This window comes from Choristoneura fumiferana, chromosome 23 (genome assembly GCF_025370935.1).
Source record: "Choristoneura fumiferana chromosome 23, NRCan_CFum_1, whole genome shotgun sequence".
In the NCBI taxonomy this organism is placed as follows: domain Eukaryota; kingdom Metazoa; phylum Arthropoda; class Insecta; order Lepidoptera; family Tortricidae; genus Choristoneura; species Choristoneura fumiferana.
Window position 1 is genome coordinate 18,557,795 of NC_133494.1, and position 22,991 is coordinate 18,580,785.

Genomic DNA, 22,991 nt, shown 5'->3' on the forward strand with positions numbered 1-22,991 from the left:
CCGTAAGGGGATTACAGTTCTTACGTCCCTTAATGCACAATGTACTATTGTTTGTTTATTTACGAGGGCGGTTATGAATCACACCGTAACAATCCTTTTCTTAACCAATAAATTTCCTTGGCTTATATAGTTACACTTATATAATTTTCAAACCAAATCTGTGTTGTTAACCCAAGCCCAATTCCGATAATAATGTCTTTTGTTTATATTCATAACTTTGAACCCTTGTGGCTGCGTACTACACTCACCGAGAATAGGCAACGATACGTTATCGAATTTCTCGTTATATTGTTATGTGATCTGAGAGATGCGTGCGAATCAGAACGATTCGGCGGTTAGAAAATAAGTGACTTAGCAGAATCATGCGAAAGCCTTTTCGATTTAGTAAATTACTATTTTAATCGGATTTATTGCACAACTTCAATTATAGTCAATACATTACTTCCGTCAAAAGCATTTTAACTGAAACGAGGTTCAGCTACCAAGAGCATTTTTTTTCTAGAAATGGTGATATACTGGTGTTACAAAAATAACCCTGAATCGGATAAGAGGTAAGTGTTTTTTAAGAGATATTTTAATTATTAATAAGAACCGTAGTATGACTCTTTAACGCACCGTCAAAAAAAACAATAAATAATGCAACCCCACATATTTCAATACAAGTAATGATTAAAAAACACAAAAAGTCTGTTTACATTCATATGTAATATTATCGGAGTGACAATTGACAGAAGCATAGAAACGACTCAATTCTAAAATGCAACTAACGAGATTAATCTCCTTTGCGTTCAAAAGAACAATCAAACACATTATAATCCTGACAATTTTGATAACATTTCTATACTTAATTACCATTACCCTAAACTAACAATACATTTAGTCAAACCACTGAAATACAGCCGCTTTGGGCTGGTCCTTTCATCTATGCGGGCGGCTTAAAGGCCGATCGACTTCTGGCAGCATTACAGAGTATCACTTGAAACTTTGAACAACAGTCTCCTAGAATCCTCCGAAATGTGGCTGTCTGAATGTGAAGTGTTTTGGTGAGTACGGCGTCTTTGAATATAATGAATTAATTACAGTTTTGTTTATTGGGCCGCTGGTTTGTTTATTGTTTGATAAAATAACTGGGAAATTGGAATAAAATGTACAATTTTATAAATTAATATTTGAGGAATATCTTCTTGAAGCTATTGTATTTGACGAAAAAAAAAATCTGCCTAATCATTAATTAATAATATTTTATAAGACATTTACAGTTTACAAATTATGAAATTATAAACTGTCAACTTGCAGTATTTGTTTTCAACGGAGCATGTAAATAAATATCTGACATTTATACTGGGTCTATAAATAGAGTCGTATCAGATAATTTTATGCACGCTTTGTGTGTCAAATAATTAGTGCTGGCAAAAAATAACGAAAGCTTAAAAAGTTTTATGACAAAAATATATTTAATATATTAATGCTGATCACAGAATCTTGGCCCATAATTACAAATATTAGGGGCAAATTGAGTACTAAAAAGAAATAAACAGTAAGATTAGTAAAATCTTAAGCTAAGACTCTTAAGGAGTTGGTTTTATCGCTTCAATAATAAGAGAGTTGATCCAAATCCTCGAGCATTTATGAGTTGGGATAGAATTTATCGAAATCTCGACGTGATTTTCATTCGATTTATATTCTCATCAAATATTGATCACTCATGAATCACAGAGTGGGAGCGATCGTTGCGGTTGTAAGTACAGTCGGCATCTAAAAGATAGCGAAGGAATTAGCACGCTGTTTATTGGAGGAAGAATTGGAGAATCAGAACCTTTGATGTTTTTTCAGAAAAAATATTCCATTGATAGTTTATGTGCACAGTCTTTCATAATGCGAACTGTGTCTGTATTTCTGGATAAATGCAATCTAGGGCTCTTCAAGGCTAGAGCGAGTAGGCTGTTACTGAACCAGTGAGATACACTTTTGGCCTCATCTGCACAACATCAGGTGAGATAGGGGTCAATCACAGTCAGTTATGTATTAGGTAAAAAAAAGAAGTAAAAAGACTCCAAAAAACCAATCATAATTTGATTGCTTAGTAGCGACATCTCTTGTCTGGGTGAGCGGTTGGTTCCGAAAGAGTGTGACGTCTCTCGATGAGAGCGGAACATAGATGTCGCTAGTGCTGCTGCATAAGTAGCGTAGTAGAAATAAGCAACCTGAGATATGTATGCATAGGAAAAATTCGTGTCTAGATTCCTGTCCAGCGGTGGTGTAGGGGTTATAGAACGCAGCACGGATTGCTGAGGACCTGGGTTCGATTCCCAGCGCTGGTCTCTTTTTCTGGTTTTTCTGTGCATCCATGTCTCAGTTCGTATTTTCGAGAAGTAAAAGGGTCATTATTGGAGCGTTTCATCTGCCTCATTTTCGTGGTCACATTTTTTAGGCTTTTCATGATATTTTCGACAATTTTTTAGACGTCCTGTAGTACTACTAGATAACCTGAAAACTGTAACAGTATCTTCTACCATGTCAATAAATGTGCCCTCGACAATCATACGGAAAATACTCTCGAGAAATGACGCAAAAATTAAACCAATGATTATTATTACTAGCATTAGGACATAATACGCACAGTGGGAGTAGGAAAACCTTCGTCAGTTATTAAATTGATTCCTATAATACAGTCATAGACTCTTTGTACGTTTTGAAACCAAAGCACTAAGTAGACAAGGGCATAGCAAATTATACTTAGTAGACATGATAATAAGGGTCAAAATAGTATACACCTCTAACATAATATCTAGTTTCATATCAATACTTATATATGTACTCTGTGTCAATACCAAACCTTTTTAATAAACAGCGTCGTAAGAGTTTGAATCAAATAATGTTCTATTTAATTGTCAGTGTTTGTCAGTGCCAAGGTGTAGTGGTAGGGTTGCTATGGTCACCTTTAAACAAGATTATGTTTAGCAGGTTGACAGTTTGATGCAGTATTTATGTCATACTCAATTGGTAAAGCAGATTATCGCTCATACTGAGCAAACGAAAATAGATCTTAAGGTGACGAACCTTTTTTTACTCCGACCATACGTTGATTATTACACTCAATTGCATTGTTGCATTGGTTGTTGTTAAAAGAGGTAAATAAAAAGACCACATTTGAAGAAAATCTAATTTTCTCAAAAATGTCCGTAAAAGTTGTCATTATTCTTTACATATCAGAAGGTGAAGTGCATAGTTTATGGTCAGCGAAAAATTAAAAAGTTAAAAAGTTTGCAGGCGCGCTAGCTCGACAATAATGAATTAGCGCGCCTGCAATCAGTCACATTTTTTTTTTTAAGTTAAAAAGGCCATGGGAAATGTTGGCACAAGTCGTATACAGCCAAGTCTAATGGCCGGTATCAGATATTTTGTTGGAACACCGGACTTTTTCTATTGGGTCTGAAATAGCTTGTGGTGTTTTCGGTGGAAAAATACACCTGCAGTTTATTTTTAATGAAAAAAGGCGGGAAAGCATAAGAAAAATGTTGGAATAAAATAAAATTTTATAATATATTTTGAGAAAAAGTTATTCTATTTCAGAAATTATTCACCATTTTTGAGAAAAGCTTTATATTAGTCTCGGCTGGAATAGCAATTGCTGGCTTCGTATTAGTTAAACGGACTCGCAAGCTCGTCCGTTTAATACTCATACTCAGCCAGCAATTGCCTACTTCCAGGCCACGACAATAATCTACTATTATTTATTGAATTTGAAGTATTATCTGGACATGGTGTTGTTTGATTCTTGATGGTTAATTTCAATAGAACAAGTTTTTAAAATTAAATGAAATATTTCTAACTTTTTTACTGTCCTGGTTATATTAGGAAAATAGAAAAAACTAATAAACTAATTACTTAACGAATTAACTTTGGGTTTTGCTTTTTCCAGAAACTGACAAGTCATACATGACCTTGGAAAAAGTTATTCCAATAGAAATTAACATAATTGTATGTACGTTTGTTAGAAATACACATATATAATTCAACAAAAACATTAACAACAACAAAAACAAGATAATTCAAAAAATAAGAGCACAAAAAACTAGTTATTGCCTACTTGGGTAAGACTATGACAACAACATAGAAATTCATTTTGTTGTCTTTTTTATTTAGGTACAATTGAATTTTATCATCACTCTTTCTTTTTGTATTATTATTTTGATGCCAGGCAGCCCTATGTACATGACGAACAGTTGAGGAAACTAAATCTTGTATCAGGGTGGGAATTTTTCATAGTCAATTTCACTATGATTTCTTTGGCAGATGTATGGAATGTCAATACGACATGTAGCTTAAAGGTTCTCCGTAAAGGGGTAGACTTTCAAACTCCAGCAATAAATGTTTCCAGCGATGTTCTAGAAATGTAAGTGAACGTCAACCAAGTTATCATCTTTACTATCAAACATTTCACTTAACCAAGTAAGTTGGCAAACTGAATGTTATCGCTAGCGTAATCGGAACAGCGAAGTTGCTGAAAGGCCGCCAGCGGCTGGCATCTAAATAAATCAATAGTTACCCAATATTGAATGGGGGGGAAATAAACTAAGGCAAGGCCAGCTGCATATGAACGGATTCGAGAAGAATCTCTTGAAAATTTTAATTTTTTAACAGTTTTTTTTTTGAGTTTCGTACCTTGATTCTACTAATAATTCTCAAGAAAACTTAACCGTTATAGTTTTCCTTGAAAGTTTGATATACTTACTACCATCCTGAATTTTTTCAAATTTTGCCACCCACCGGTTTAGATTTTAGAGGGGGGGGACGCTCGATTTTAATGAAAATCTGCACTTTAAAGTTGAATATTTCGCAAACAAATCGCTGAATCGAAAAATCATCTTAGCAAACCTCTAATGGTTTTAAAAGTCCTATCCAACGATACCCCACACTATAGGGTTGAATGAAAAAAAAGCACCCCCATTTTACGTTATGGGAGGTACAATATTTTTTTATTTTTTTATTTTTATTGTACTATTTTGTTGGCATAGTTTACATATTTATATATTTCGTGCAAAACTACAGCTTTCTAGCATTGATAGTCCCTGAGCAAAGCCGCGGACGGACGGACAGACAGACAGACAGACATGGCGAAACTATAAGGGTTCCATTTTTGCCATTTTGGCTCCGGAACCCTAAAAATGGAACCCTTATAGGGTCACTTTGTTATCAGTATGTCCGCAGTCTGTATCTCCATCCGTTAAGCAAGACCTTTTTTGTCAGGAACGCGCGGTGACATCTAGCTGAAATTAATATCAGTACTCAGGTCTGCTTCCCCTTGAAGAAGTAATAAATCAAACTTCTAATTGTAAGTCAACGTAATCAAAAGATACAGTCGTTAAATAAAGCTATTTCTATACTTAAATTGCCGTAACCAAAAAAAACTCCAATGTAATTCCGGTTGTCCTGTCCTAGAAACTTGTGGTATAAAAGTAGCTCTTATATGACCATCAATAAGTTAAGTATGAAAATGTTAATAATATCAAAAGTATTTGGTTCAAACGACGAATTTGAATTTGAACGACATTCGGAGATTGGCTGGAGTTACTTGGACATGAATGACACAGAACAGAAAAATATGGCAAACTCTAGGGAAGGTCTACGAGGAAACGCAAGACATTCTCAGTAGTTACTGGTGCCTATAACAAGCAATTTTAATATCAATGCATATTTTAAGATTGCTAAAGGCTACTAATATTATAATTAGGTATCTATTAGTAGATTATTGTCGTGGCCTGGAAGTAGGCAATTGCTGGCTGAGTATAAGTATTAAACGGACGAGCTAATACGAAGCCACAATTGCTATTCCAGCCGAGACTAATATAAAGCTTTACTCAAAAATAGTGACTAATTTTGAAATAGAATAAACTTTTTCTCAAAATATATTATAAAATTTAATTTTATTTCCAATATTTTTCTTATGCTTTCCCGCCTTTTTCATTAAAAATAAACTGCAGGTGTATTTCCACCGAAAAACCACAATCTATTTCAGACCCAATAGAAAAAGTCCGGAGTTCCAACAAAATATCTGATACCGGCCATTAGACTTGGCTGTATACGACTTGTGCCAACATTTCCATGGCCTTTTAACTTTTTAAAAAATTGTGACTGATTGCAGGCGCGCTAATTCATTAATGTCAAGCTAGCGCGCCTGCAATCTTTTTAACTTTTTAATTTTTCGCTGACCATAAACACCACCTTCACCTCACCTTCACACTTCACTTCTGATATGTAAAGAATAATGACAACTTTTACGGACATTTTTGAGAAAATAAATATAATGGTGTTATTTAATTAATCTGTAACCTAAATATTCCTGTTAACAGCTCCTAATATTTCATCATGAAGTCCTGAGTCACCCCAGATTGCACCCCAGTTAATGTTCTCTTTAATTAGACATGTTGGTATATTGTTACCACAAACGTAGACATACAATATGAACCGCTTAATGGCCTATTAAAATTTAAATTAACACCTACCGCTAATTATACATGCGGAAGTGTTTGTTAGTTCATCAATTTGTTATGAGTAACATCTAAAGCAAAATATCGAAATGAACGTTTTTTAAATTCTCCTGAGATGAGATTACAGAAAACAGGAGATTTTTTTTTTATTCGACTGGATGGAATGGATGGTCGGGTCTCCTGATGGTAAGAGATCACCACCGCCCATAAACATCTGCAACACCAGGGGTATTGCAACACCAGGGGTATTACAGATGCGTTGCCAACCTAGAGGCCTAAGATGGGATACCTCAAGTGCCAGTAATTTCACCGGCTGTCTTACTTTCCACGCCGAAACACAACAGTGCAAGCACTGCTGCTTCAGAGCAGGATTAGCGAGCAAGATCCTTGCACAAGGTCCTACCACCTGCAATCGTGACTGGGAATCAAAAGATCCTTGTTATTTGATGACGCGACAAGATTCGCTTAGTAATTTGAAAATAACTTATTCTATAACACAACAAAAGGAATATTGTCAATAATATATTTATGTGGTATTTTTTTATTAAACTGGATGGCAAACGAGCAAGTGGACGTGGATTTTTTTAATCTATAAATAATGACATGCTTTCAAGAGCAAGTTTCGCTTCTTTTACGTAGTATCTACTATCTACCTATAACTAATGTGTAATATATGATCTGAGTTCAAACACCCAGATACTAGTGTAGTAACTATATCATCATCCCATCACCGACGACCGGATGGCTAATGGTTAGAGAACCTGACTACGAAGCTTGAGATCCTGGGTTCGAATCCCGGCCGGGGCAGATATTTGTGTGAATAACAGAAATGTTTGTTCTCGGGTCTTGGATGTTTAATATGTATTTAAGTAATGTATCTATATAAGTATGTTTATCCGTTGCCTAGTACCATTGTACAAGCTTTGCTTAGTTTGGGACTAGTCAATGTGTCAAGTGTCCCATAGTATTTATTTATTATATTATTTATCATCATCATCCGAAAAATGTCGAACGGCGACCACTTCCACTCCTTATTATTTGTTGGGCGCTCATGCGCTCTAAGATGGCTTACATAGCCTACTCGTATATTAGCTGTGAACGTCCGCACTGTCGGCACGTAAGGACACAGTCCACAAAATTATAATAAATGGTTGCAGGTGGCCGAGATGGCTTTACGCTGTTCTTCAAACTCGCGAACTTGTCTCTGCACAGTCCTGCGCCATTTAAGCCGCTGTGCTGCCAAATCTTCCCATCGAGATGGCTCGACATCTTTATTAGAAACAAGCAACGTGAGATATGTGTGCATAGGAGAAATTCGTGTCTGTACTCCTGTCCAGTGGTAGTGTAGGAGTATGGCACGCAGCACGGAATACTGAGGACCTGGGTTCGATTCCCAGCGCTGGTCTCTTTTTCTGGTTTTTCTGTGCATCCATGTCTCAGTTTGTATTTTCGATCTTTATTAGGTATTTAAATACAGATAATTACTAGATATCATGCAGACAGATACTATTAGAAATCCAAATCGCGAACGTTTCTCTAAAAGCACAGCCACGTGTAGTATGTATGCGCACGAAAAAAGCCCTGTTTCATTTTATTTTCAATCGCCCGCCCGCGGCAGCCCTAAAAGTTTATTTTGACGAGGGATTCTTTCTATTCTGTACCAGTACAAGTTAGGCATGTTTAGGGTTATCGCTCCCCCGCGGTTTGCGGCCTGACAACCCTAGTTCTATGACAGTCCTGAGTTAGGTTTTGTTTTGGGGATTACAGTTATTTTGTTATATTTATATTGTTGCCCGCGGCTTCGCCCCCGTTCCAGTCTTTGTTTTTAATTTTTTTACGTACAAACCTTGTCCTGTCATTAACAAACACAAAAAAAAAAACTAATTCGGTGCCGTCGTTCGGAAGTTTCGCGTACATACATTTCGGTAATCCATTTTTATTTATACAGATACAGGATGACTCCTCAGAAGTGAACAATTTTTTTTGTGTCTAACGCAGCGTTCCTAGGCAAACTGAGTGCATTAGCGCTGAACCCATTCAGTGCCATTGACGCCCATCGGGGTCTTGGTGGACCCTCTAAAATAATGCTGCAGACGCCTATGGGCGTTTGTCTACCGAAGCGTCGGCATCGCGGCCAACTGCGCAATCTGGCGCTCGGCAATGAATGGGTTAAAGCAAACAATTAAACTTTAATTAATTAACGCTGGTTAATTCATTTATTAAAAATGACCAATCGTATTGTCTGTGACCCTATTCTATGAGTAAGTACATGACAAATTCGGTAGATTAAAGTCAAGACACACATCACATTGACAATCAAGGGCCGATCCACCGATGTGGGCACGATGGGCATGCCCACAACCCTAATCGACTTGCGACGATACACTCTCACGGTCTATCGAGATGCTTGGATGACCAATGTCTTGATGCGCGGAAAAAGGAAAATAATCAAATTCAAAACTCGTTCTTGCGTGAGTCATGTCATGGGCGAGTTCATGCTCCGACTCGCACTTGACCGATTTTCGGGAGGCTGCATGTTGACAATGTAATGTCTTAGAAAGCTGATCTTTTTCACATGTGTGTTGTTTTTAAGACGTACACACGAGTAAACAAGGGATAAGAAATGATTTCTCGAAATTCAATCCCTATTAGTGTGAAAAGGGGGTTGGAAGTTTGTATAGAGTCCATCATTTTGAAGCTAGAACCATAAAACTGTATTCATAGGCTAAAAAAGCAACAATCAAACAATATATAAAAAGAGAACATCTGACTCACTGACTCATCAACGACCAGCCTAAACCCCTAATTTAACGCGTGCAAAGCCACAGGCAAAAGCCAATACAAAATATTGGATCAAAATTTACATTATCATCATCATCATCATCATCAGCTGGAAGACGTCCACTGCTGGACAAAGGCCTCCCCCTTAGAACGCCACAATGAACGACCACTCGCCACTTGCATCCAAAGGTTGCCCGCCACTCTCACGATATCGTCAGTCCACCTGGTGGGAGGCCTGCCAACGCTTCGTCTTCCGGTTCGTGGTCGCCACTCGAGGACTTTTCTCCCCCAACGGTTATCTGTTCTTCGAGCGATGTGGCCTGCCCATTGCCACTTCAATTTGCATATTTTTCCAGCTATGTCAGTGACTTTAGTTCTTCGACGAATTTCCGTCGAATTCACATTATCATTCCCACATAAATATAATATCAGCTTTAGACCCTTTCATCCATTTTAAATTTGCATCCGCACCAACCGGTATTTTCCGGTTTTAACCGGAATTATTTACAAGCGTCCATGTGAGTGATTAATTCCAACATTACATATTTCGAACGTGTCGTTCGTAAAGGCGGAATCAGACGGGTTATTTTTCGTTCATTTTTATGTTTCATTCCACACCTTTCACTCGAAGTGACACGTCTGATCATGAAGTGAACCAAAAGTGCCGAATGAATTCACTAGTGAACCGATCCAACAATGTTTGATATTTTCATTCGGCATCTTTCATTCGCACTCCGAATGACCGAAAAATGAACGGTCTAAACACGGAAAGAACGTTCACTCGGAGTCGGCCATTTTGTTTGACAGTTGTGTAGCGGTTGTGTTGGTATTTTAGCCGATCGCGGCGATGCTTAAAAGGGGTAATGTTTTTATAATGGCAGTGAAAAGATTCTTCGAGCCTTCAAACATAGAAGTTCAGAGCTCGTTATTAATAGGAATGTAGAGCTGCCACGAATGGATTGAATGAGTGAATGAATGTATCCGTGTGTTACCTATTTGAATACACTTCATGACTTCACACAAATATGAAAATGTCATGCATCTGTCATTTTACTACAAAAATGTCAAAGTGACATTATTTTCGTTCAATCCGTTCGTGCCCGCTCTTGATAATCGATCTATTTCTCCCACTCCCACTAGTTGGACTGACGACATCGTGATAGTTGTGGGTAACCGGAGAATGCAAGTGACAAGTCATGCATTGTGGCGTTCTAAGGGGGAGGCCTTTGTTCAGCAGTGGACGTCTTCCGGCTGATGATGGTGACCTAACCTAACCTAGCCAACAAAAGTCGGAAAATCCCCGACTTCGTCACTTCAAAGTTCAATATCTCAAAAACGGCTAAACCGATTTTAATGAAACACGTCTAAGAACCATTGCTAGAAAACCTGCTTTCAAATAAAAAACTGCATTCAAATCGGTCCACCCGTTTAAGACCTACGGAGCCACAGACAGACAGACAAACAGCGGTCAAACTTATAACACCCCTCTTTTTGCGTCGGGGGTTAAAAAGAAGAAAAATACGACGAGCCCTTAATGTTTTATAATCTTTAGTAACGGATTAATCATAAAATTGTTTTTAAATTCTAAATACCCAAATATTATCAACCTCACGGAATTTTCTTAACATACCAGCTTCGAAACAGAATGTGCAAGTTTTACACCCTATCGAAAATCCCATTTTCTTAATAAACTTACCCATTCTGACTGTTACAAAAAATCATGAATAGAGTTACACAGTCATCCGACATGGGGAGATTGCTCAGTCACCCCCTTTTATCTGTCAGTCCATCTGATCTAACGCAGCCACAATCAGTCAATCTGACAATCGAGACAAATGAACATCGAAAAGTTGGACAGAAAAAGTACGCTTTTGCGTGCCGGTTGAAAATATCAGCCTAGTGCGAGTTGGGCACCAAAAATAAGGTACAATTTGAAAAAAAAACAGAATGGTACTAAACTAAACTAAGTAAGTATATGAAATTTACAAGGACAATTATGACGGCTAAGATTGCTTGAGAATTATTTGTAGTTTAAGACTAAATAGCAGCCTAAGGTACCTATAAAAATACCTAAACTTGGATGATTCCGTACACAATACGAACACAAAAAGACTGATCCTATCAAAAACGGTTTCAAACTCTGCAGCAAAAATTGTTATTCCATGGCCATAAGAATATTTAATCATGCCCCAACAAATATAACTAGCCTGCCATATAGGGTATGTATACGAACGTTGCATAATTGGCTACTGCAAAAAAGATTCTACACCATCAAAGAATTTCTGTCTTGCTTAACTTGCTTGTATTTGAATTACATAATTGTTTTTTAAATAATTTGCATGCTACTGTGTAGTTAAATAGTTGTGTCATTATTATTACTATCCAGTATCTTATTGTACACTATTTTCTGCAAATAAATGACTTATGACTTATGAATCCTTAGAAAAATATTACGTGATTTTTTCGTAATGGCTACGGAACACTATCTTGGGCGTTTATGAGGTTCTGAGGTAACTGTTAGTAACAAACTGAAACTGGACTGTATAAAACATACGTTCGAAAAATAAAACTCCTGCGGGAAGACGGGTAAAAACGTAAACCATCTCAACAATTCACGGATCCATCCGGAATGCTACTGGTTCTCACAAGATCCCTCGAACAATATCCGCTGACATTGGAAGCCGATAAATTTTACGGGAACATTTTCAATTGGAGAAATTTCAAAGTTATTCGGAAAAGGTATTTCACTATAACTTATTTTCAAACTTGGAATGAACTAAAAATTGCGCGAACTTGGCTGTGAGAGTGGACTCGACTCCTAATAAATAGAATGTTTGCTTTGCTTATGTATGACGCCCTCCGGCCAGGTGGAATGATGATCTGCGAAAGGTAGCTGATAGAAGCTGGATACGTCGAGCCGAAGGCAGGGCGCAATGTCGCTCATTGTGGGAAACCTATGTCCAGCAGTGGACTGCTATAGGCTTAGGATGATGATGATGATGAGTTTGCTTAAGAACTAAAGCACTAAATTTGCTTAGAAATGATGCGTTAGAAACTGAAATTTTTGTTCACCATTTAGAAGTATTTGTAACTAACGTTTGCCCGCAGCTTCGTCCGCGTGGAATTCGGCTATCGCGCGCTGTTCCGAGAACTGTGCATTTTTCCGGGATAAAAAGTAGCCTAAGGCACTCTCTGGCCCATAAACTATCTCTATGCCAAAAATCACGTTGATCCGTCGCTCCGTTTCGACGTGAAAGACGGACAGACATACAAACATACACTCGCATTTATAATATTAGTATGGATAATCCTTGCTGAAAACTATAACGGCTAAGCCTAAGGTATAAAATGGGGACGTATCTGAATATCGAAAATTAATATATCTAACGTTAAAAAGTCGATAAAATATCTAAAGTAGCGTAGGTTAGGTTAGGTTCAATATTTTGACCGTTGAGATTTTAACCATCGATATTTCAATTTTTCGATATTATTCAGATACGTGCCCTAGAAAATATACCTAAACTTAGAAGATTCCATAGAAAACAAAAAATCTTAGAGAAATATTACTTGATTTTTTTGTAACGGCTACGGAACCCTATCTTGGGCGTGTCCGATACGCTCTTGGCCAGTTTTTTCCTTTGAGATACAGAACACACAAATTGCTTTAGACTCGACGTCGGAATACACTAGCAAATCAGCTGCTTAGCTGCAGGATTAGCAAATACGATATAAGCAGTCTAAACGATACCTACAGAGTGCTTCTTTGCATTAAGTGAATCAGCTTTTGCCTTTTTAACTTATTTGTTCTTTTCTGTGGATCTTGAAGGTACTAGACTTGATGTACTCTTTAATTCGGTTGAACTAACTCCGCAAATAACAATTTATTTACAAATAACTAAGTGTACTCCACAGATATTAGCACTTGATTAGTCTCCAAAGGAAAAATAAAACAAAAGGAAATCTCTGTCTCTGTAAATGCCAAGCCAGAATATCTGAGCAATTTAAATTATTACAACGCCTATGTAGAATCAGATGATTTGTTCTCTCTTTGTATTAAACTAGCTTTTACCCGCGACTTCGTCCGCGTGGAATTCTCACTCTCTGACCCATAAACTATCTCTATACCAAAAATCACGTCAATCTGTCGCTCCGTTTCGACGTGAAAGACGGACAAACATACAAACGCACACACTTTCACATATATGATATTTAGTATGGATAAGCTGTAAGCCCGCCTATCTTTGCATAGCATCATCAATATCATCATCATCATCTGTATCTGCCTGGTATGCGGCCCACTGCTGGGAAAGTATTCGCAGAATGAGAACACTTGGGCCATTTAAGAACTTATTTCTACTAGTAAATTTACATAAATTTTACAGGCGGATTGATTTAACTGTTAACAGAGAGTAAGTCTGGCAAGTTCTCTGCTTTTTGTGTCACATGAGAAGACTATTGTCTACTTTTATGTTACATCATCCGAAAGACAACAACAACTCGCCACTGTATTTACCCCATTGACATCTATGTACTAGACTGCATATTTCTTACATCAAAACGGCGCACAAAAACAGTTCACAGCGCGGTTTTGTGAACAGTTCACTATAGTCTGTTGACGTCCGTGACAGCGGTTGTGTCAAAGTAATATTGATGATGGATGCGCCGCGCGTTTTGTTCCAAACAGCCAGTCTAGTGCCACAAGGTACATAGATGTCGATGATTCACCCGTAGCCCGCAACTGTCACGATGTTGTCATGTCAGTCCACTTATTTAGTGGGAGGCCTGCCAACGCTTCGTCTGCCGGTTCGTGGTGGGATTCGATTTTTTTTCCACAACGGTTATCTGTTCTTCGCGTGATGTGCCCCACCCATTACCACTTCAACTTACCTAGACATTCTTAGAGCTATGTCAGTGACTAGATTTACGGCGCATTTACGTTTTCCGATTTCTAGCGCGCCAAGAAACGCCGAGCATAGCTCTCACCATACCATAGCTCCATACCTAGCTCTATTCGTGACTGAGCTTTTCCAAGAGGCCTACAGTCAAGGACCATGTTTTTAGCGATATAAATTATTTACAGGCTTAATATACCCTCACGGTCACAAAGCTAAAAGCCTGAGACGTCCTGAATTTGTTTCAATAATCGTCATAATGTATAATTCATATCGCAAAGAGGCGGTTCTTGAGTACCCTTGCATATTTGATGTGTCTGTTGTCTGGGATTTCCTGTCAGATGTATACTATGTAATCTATGCAGATCCAACAAAGTTGATGTACCAATGAAACGATTTGTCATCCGAAGTCGGCTGTCAGCAGTCCCCTGGGGCCTGCAATTTTCAGCTTGGCAATAATCCCAGTAATTCAAAATTTGACATCGAAATTTAATGTATGGTATTTTGATGATGGGACCTTAGGAGGCGATGCAAACTCTGTACTATCCGACCTTTCTGTAATAATTGACAAATCCAATCTATTGGCCTGGAACTTAATTTCTACAAATGTGAACAAATTCCTACATAAATGTCGACATCCTGAAACTAAAATTCAACCAACTTGCACCTAACACTAAAATACTTGATAAGAATAGGTACGCTTTGCCTCCTAGGTTCCCCTATTTTTGAAAATAGTTTTCCCAGGTATATTCAAAATTGCATAATTCTAAATACGAAAATCTTTCTCACCGCCTTCTTGAAATTTGTCCACATCACGCATTGTCTGTCATTAAATTTTGCCTTTTCGTTCCTAAATTAACTTACGTGCTACGCTGCTTCCCTCTTTGGAAACATCAAAATCTCTTATCATAAATGGATAATCTGATCAAAACTAATTTGGAAGCTATTCTTAATTGTCAACTCAGCGAGCAGTCGTGGACCCAAGGATCCCTTCCCATCCGGTACGGTGGTTTAGGGATCCGTAAAACTTCAGATGTATAAAAAGATTTTTGTCGTCAGTCCATAGCTCGATCAGTCTCATAGGAAAAATCCTACGCACAAACTATGAGATCTCGGACTTGGAAGACGCCAAAAACGCTTGGTCAATTGCTTGCCCCAGTCAAAAGTTTCCGGAAAATCCAAAGCCTCGCAATAATTAAATCCGTCGCCGTCCGCCGTAATTAAATCTATCTGTCATTTACTTTCATATTTTTATCCTCAGAATTAATTTCGATGAAATCTGGTATGGATATAGTTTAAGATCCTTTAATGGACATAAATAAAGGTATATATTATAAGGGTCGAAGAACTGATAACCGCTGGGGCAAACGAGTTCTTGAGTGGAGACCGCGAATCGGCAAGCGTGGCGTGGGACGCCCTCAGACTAGGTGGAGCGATGATCTTCGCAGGTTAGCTGGCAAGAACTGGATGAGACTGGCCGAGGATCGTGCCCAGTGGCGTGCAACTGGAGAGGCCTATGTCCAGCAGTGGACTAAGATAGGCCAATGATGATTATAAGGGTAGGTATATAATCAAAGTATCTGTCGGCTGTCAATTACACTTACTTGTCAATTTACTTTGCTGTACATTGTTGGCTAATATAATTTTGTTAGAAAGTTAAGAGTCTGGATTTTAGTTTATTAATTAAATTAATCTCATGGTTAAGTTACAGAAATACATTACTTTAACCTGCCTTAAAAAATCCTGGCTGCCGGTAACCGGACCTGCCGGACCTGTTAGTGGTCGTGACAGAGTCGATGACCCATCTTCCGGGTCGTACTGGGTTCAGATCTCGTAGGCCAGGGTTTCTTAAACTTCTTGCAGTCACAGACCACTTTCACAATTTAAACAATACCACGGACCCCTGTCGAAAAAAAATTCTGGAAATTTCCTAGTAAATAGGTTTACAGACTGACCCTTTATGCGTACTCTCATCTGTGGACTGACCTACTCTGGGACCCCTGACACACATGCTACGGACGCCTAAGACCCCACCAAAGACCCCACTTTAAGAAACCCTGTCGTAGGCCATACAGCGGGGCAATTCCGCTGTAGTGACGGGCACAAGATTAGGATATCCCAAAATTCCCACAAGATCGGGATAAAATCCCAAAGGTACCTTATCATGTAATTTGACGCGGGTTTTTTTATGCAACATTTATGAAATTCAATTTGAACTGTTAATTTATGCGAAATTCCAAAAATTTTATATAATTACTTCTCAAAGGTTGGCGTGCAAAGCCGTGGTTCGAGGCTAGTAATATTATAAAAGAGCATAAGATTTATTCAACAGTTAGCGTTCACTGGCATACAAATAACGCGAACAGAACACGAAAAATGAAACGCGATCAATCACTTTTAACGACGCGTTACGCTGATTTTGCGCCAAATGTTTAGGGTGTTTGTACATTGTGGGAAACCTGGGACAGATGAAAAATGGTCCAAATTCCGAAATAACTAAGAACTAAATAAAAATATAGCGAATAAATAATTTGAGAATTTCGTACGACGACAGGCACGTTATAAATGTTTTTTTTTTTGTTTATTTATCACCTAATTGTATTTACCTATGTTGACAACATAAATGAATTTTGGATTTGAATTTGAATAAATAACTTTGTCCTGACACTCGTTCAAAGGTTAACTGGAAGAGATCCCTATAAGTTCATCTTTGTATGTTATCTGTTAACTTCATGTGTGTTTTATGTACAGTAAAAAGTTTGACAGCAGATAAAACATAATGCAGTTACAATTCTCACAACTTACATAAAAATTTACCAATTTTCAACTCAATACGTTCAGTAATTTCGGGATAAATTTACTGTGATAGGCGTAGATAGACAGACAGGCAGACAAACAGACAGAAACATACGCGAGTGATTATATAAGGGTTCCGTTTTTTTCGTTTCTAGGTGTAGAACCTTGAAAGATATTAAGTAATTTATAGTAGATAATTTATTATACCTACCTCGCAGACGTGTAAATGAATGTTTGAATAACGGGTTGCATAAACTTAAAAATAATTATGACCATAAGACGGTCTCCTCTCTGTTCCCATGTACACCCAATACAAATTAGGAACATTAATCGAATTTTAAATTTAATCCGACACTCTTTTAATTTAACGCCACGATAATGTCTCATTGAATTATTAATCCTCCATTTTCTGGCGCCATGGCCACCCTGGCCCATTTATCACGCAGAACCAGAGTGATAAGTGGGATAAATCTCGAATATACTGTTTTAAAATGAGTCGAGAAAAGTTTTACTTGGACTCTCTCGTTTCCATGGTGTAGGCAGTTATATTGCCTTTTTACTGCGAGCTCAGTCGCTCTGATTCAGTTCAGTACATCGATTGGTTGCAAAGAAGTACTTCCAAGGCATCTCTATGAAGTTGATCGTTGTACGTTAAACTGAGTGTGGAGTCTGCTCTGTTCTCAATGAAGGATGAGCATAAAGGGTCAATATTTTCGCTAGGCAGCCCGAAGAGTGCAGCGTAGGTTAGACGTAGTTTTACCCCCGCTTTAACGTTACATTAGGTATACCTTTGCCGTGTTGTTACGTAAAGAAACAAATTAGGCCCATTGTGAATTGAGTTGTTACGGCGTCACGCCACTGCTTGGTGGCAAATTTACGTGGCCAAATTACCAATGGAGAGAAAACGTCATAAAATTTGAGTTCTGAATTTTTATTTTTCCCAAAACACTGTGGTAAAATTTGCATTCTCATTGACTACATCAAGAGCATACAGGTCATAAAAGTCTACCAGACTGATTTATTTTCGACTAAAATAAATGAAAAAAACCTGAATGACTTAAAAAAAAACTTAAAATGAAAAACAAATCTAATAGTCTAAAACTCTGTTAACTATTTTTTTTAAACTTCAACAGTCGGGACCCATTCGAAATCGTGACCAGTTTAAAAAATTTAGTTAAGACATGGATTTCATGATGATGAAGTTAGAGGGTGACCATTGGAACTCTGTAATAACGACATGTCCGCATCGAGTTTGGACTCGTTTGTTTTGTCTTGACGAGTACTTTGGTAACCAGAGGCATGAAGTACAGTCAGCAAAAAAACTTACATCAGAAGAATTTTAAGAAAAACTTTTACGGAACTGTTCGCCGAACCCTTCATGTACGAGTCCGACTCGCATTTGACCGATTTTTTCACTGGTACACCTTTTCATTCAAAGTTTAAAATCTATTGGGACCTTACTCGTATTTTAACTCACGCAAACTACTAGATGGCACCACTGATACCAATGCAAATAACAGTATACTGAAGCCACAAATAAAACGAATGTAACCGGCCTTTATGTTTATTTCAGCCGAGTTTTTATGTTTTGTTTGCGTCAATATATTTCCTTCTATTTTATTATTGAACGTAAATAGTTCGCTTATTTGCGGCCTAGCGGATGTTTCTGATCAAGGTTAGGGTTACCAAAGAGGTAACCGTTAATTAAGCGTAACGTTATTTGATCAAATCCCTGAATATGTTTAATAAAATGACGAAATCAGTCAAAAAAGGCAACTCTTTTTCATTTCTCCAAATTTGTTTAGTGACATGTTAAGTGACTTGATAAAATCTCTGAACTGGTTCGTTGAAAATGACGTATTAGATGCAACATTTTACTCTACAATCAAGTTTGATATAATCTCTCACATGATTTAGTGAAATGGTAAAATAAATTATCAAAAGCAAACTTCAACTGATGAAAACCCAACACGATTCTCACAAAATACCTTTTTTTCGACAATGGGTTATATGTACGTTCTCTCTTTTGCAAGTCGTAGCCTTTTTCTTTTCTTTGTGTGTTTGTTATTTTTATACCCGTCTTATAATTTATTATTGGGAAATAATAACCTGTGGCAACTTTGTTGGTCAATGTTAGATGCCATTGTTTATAATGTAAGTTTTATTGTACCGTTTGTGCCCAAATACATAAATAAATAAATAAAATCTTAACATAATTGTAACGTAAATATTTTACCTACTGGCGTCGATTGTGTTACTTGAAACGCTTCAGTTTGTTACAACATTTGTTTTGGCACTAATTTAGCATATTCAGCAGAAAACTGTTAAAAAACTTCAATACATAAACGACAGTCACGCATGTGCGACACATATACATATTACTATATAGAGGGTCCGTGCACTTTCAAAGAGATCGATACTATTATATGTCATCAACATTATAGAAAATTTTAACCCTTTACGAGTTAATTGTCAAAACTAAACCGATTTTAGTGAACCATGATTTTTTTTAATATGATACACGTGTCGCTATATAGATACAAGATACAAACGTAGCTGTCATGTACTTGTGGTAGCGGAGAAGCAAGGTATATTAAGCGATGAACTGTAAACAATTACTTTGCTGACCCGTGTTGCTCTGATGATGAACTCTAAGTGAGTTCGAAACGCGTCAGGGTAGTGTGGTGACGATAGTTAGATTTGTGTGATGAAGACGTAAGTCGACATAAGACGTAAGGTGAGCAAATTAATTGTTCATTGATAAAGGACCTCGCGTTACTTTGCAACGCCAAAGTCAATCAAAACTGATAACGCTAAATCTAATTAGCTCAATGTGTCACGTAGTTTCCACAATTGCCACGAGATGGCTCTGGCTATTTTTCACTTCGCGCCATCACCGTTAAACGTCTCTTTTTTGCTCTCGCGTCCCTTAAAAAGCGATGTTATACTGACAATGATTTACGATGGGGATTTGCGATTGCGTAAAAATATTTCTGGCCATGGAGTATTGTCACAAGGAAATATGTTAATCCTATTAATATTATTAATAGGATTAATTAGGCTTAGGTTTGTGAGTAGTGCATGCGCGTGTGTGTGTGTGTGTGTGTTTGTGTTTTGTATGTAGGTAGCTGGATATCTGTAATACTCGTGACACATGGGCTACTCTTTGTCTCGATATTCTTACTGGATCGCGATCACGATAAAATTTTGAAATCTCAACCACTACATTTGGGGCTTTTTCACCACCCACTGATTAGTTTTATTTGACGGATAAATGTGATGCCGTCTCCGTGTATTCGATTAAAACAAACAGAGACGGCATCAAATTTATCTGTCTATTAAATTTAATCCATGGATGGTCAAACAGGGGTTAATGTCATGAAATACACATGTAAGTTTTGGGAATTCTCATGGGAATTAAATAAAGAAAGAAAAAACAAATTGTTTTGTGAAAATGTAATAAATTTACTTTTTTATTATTATTTTATGAGAGGGAGGCAAACGATCTCACCTCTTTCCTTAGGTGTTCCCTTCTTCCATAGACAGAGATTTCACAGAATTAAAAAAAAATGACATAAAGCATGCTATCAATAAATATAGTGTAATGTAGGTATACATTGTATTTTTTAACCATTTGCGTGTATAATTTGATTGTTAGTTTTGTTAGGTATGTTGTTTTATTTTCAATATCAATCAATCAATCAATCAATTTCAGACGACCAGATGGCCTAGTGGTTAGAGAACCTGACTACGAAGCTTGAGCGGGGCAGATATTTGTATGAAAAATACGATAGATAGATAGATAAAAACGTTTATTTGGTACTCCAAACACACGCAATCAAGATTAGATACAAATGTCATATTGCTTGTGTGCGCTGCAGTGCAAAAGGGCCATGGCTCAGTGGTCAACATTGCACGGGGGAGCCAAACACTGATTTTACGCCACAACCCAGAGGATCGAATACGAATGTTTGTTCTCGGGTCTTGGGTGTTTAATATGTATATAAGTATGTATCAATCTATATAATTATATTTATCTGTTCCTTAGTACCCATAACGCAAGCTTTGCTAAGCTTACTTTGGAACTAGGTCCATTGGTGTGAATTGTCCCGTGATATTTATTATTTATTTATTATTTTTAATATACTATAACACCTACGAATGATGTGTGCCAAAATGTACAATATTCCGAAATAAATATTTTTGAATTTGAATTTGAATTGAATAACGTTTGGAGTGGGGGCACCATATTTAAAATTTATTACAAAATAAAAATATTACTTTTAAGAAAACACTGATTTATTTCGTAAAATATTAATTTATTTACGAAACAAAGCCCTTTTATAGTCTTTCAATAGCAAATAATCATATAATACGAGGTTTTCAAAAATACTAGCGCACGGCAGCGAACACAGTGAAACTTGAGTAAACGATAGAACGAAATCTCTTCCATAGTGTTGGTGCGGCCGTTAATGAATGGCATCCTTGTCTATTTACGAACGCATTTTACCAGAATGAGCAAGCCGAAAATAGGTCTATCAGTTATTATTTAGATTTAAAATACGCCAGAATCAAACGTCCGGGAGCCGGTCGCTTGCCACTCAAGGGTGTTTGACAGATTGCCGGGAGCCGGTCGGTTGCCAAACAACGGAATGCCGGGACCCGGTCGCGTGCCACTCCAAGGGATAAAAAAACCTTTTAAAGTAAGGAAGCTCCGTAATTTTCCTTCTCCATGTCAGCAATATCTGAGGCAGTAATTCAACTCCAAGAGTTACTCGGAGCGTGAGTAAGCTCGCTAATGACGTATAGAGAAAAAAATTGCAACTTTCCTCCGAGATTATTAGTTTGAAAGACATAAACTGAACTAAGGTTTCTTTTCACAGTTCTTAATTTACGAAAAATGGGCGTTTTCAAAAAAAGTGTACCCTTTCCTTTTTTTATTTTAGAAAAAAATTGGTTTTTCCTACTCAGAATCAAGAGCACAATCGATTCCGATAGTTTAAAAAAATGACCACAAAAAAAAATCAGTTTTGCGACATTTTTTTCATACTTAAGTACACTCAGTATGGGCGTGACAAAACCACAATACACACAAAACCGACTCATAAAATTTTGTATGAAAAAATGGGGACATTTTTTTAAACGATCGGAATCGATTGTGCTCTTGATTCTGAGTAGGAAAAACCAATTTATTCCAAAATTTCAAAAAAAAAGAGAGGGTACACTTTTTTTGAAAACGCCCAAATACGTAGAAAAAAGCTAATCCAGCTAGCTAAATAGAGCTATGCTATCCGGAATACGGAAATTCACCGAAGAACTACATACATAAAGTTAACGACATACGAGCTTGAATAATATGCAAGTTAAAGTAATGTGCGGTGAAAAAACAACGGACATATATACAAGTGGTCTTACAGATAGAACTTTAATTGCCAAAACCAGTAGGTACCAATGCAGGACGATGTCGTTGCGGAGCAAGAATTAAAAACAAAAATACCTACACCTCGATGAGTTTCTTGCCGGATTCTTCTCAACAGAGGTTTTTCCGAACTGGTGGTAGATTTTTTTGACATTCATAAGTGCATGTTATAGCCTAAATTAAATAAAGATATTTTGACTTTGACAAAGTTTCAATTTTTATATTCTGGACACTACGGCTATGCAGGACATAGCCGTCGTAGCCAAGCTAATTAGCTCATTGAAGTGGCAATGAGTAGCAGCACGAAGAACGGATGGCCGTTGCAACTGAAAAGTTCGGGAGACCGTGGATCGGCAAGCGCAGCATAGGACGTCTACCACCGAGACGGGTTCAAGGTGGATGCAAGCCGCTTCCATTCGAAGCAACTGGAGGTCCATGAGGGAGGCCTAAAATGTCAACCAGGCGTTACTTTGCGGAGGTCCATATCAATGAACTAAAAGAATATCTTTGCTCACCCGCGACCTTATGATAGTTAAGTTTATACAAAATATGCGTATTCATGCAGTTCCTCCACCACTACACTGTAAGAACACACATAAATCACACAAACCC

The 22,991-nt window shown here is 37.4% G+C and overlaps 1 protein-coding gene across 2 annotated transcripts in view; it reads right to left on the bottom strand.

Moving 5' to 3' along the window:
• Window positions 1-22,991, bottom strand: part of LOC141441078 (potassium voltage-gated channel protein Shaw-like) — a 276,603-nt gene that overhangs the window by 243,648 nt on the left and 9,964 nt on the right. The gene's annotated exons all lie outside the window — the stretch shown is intronic.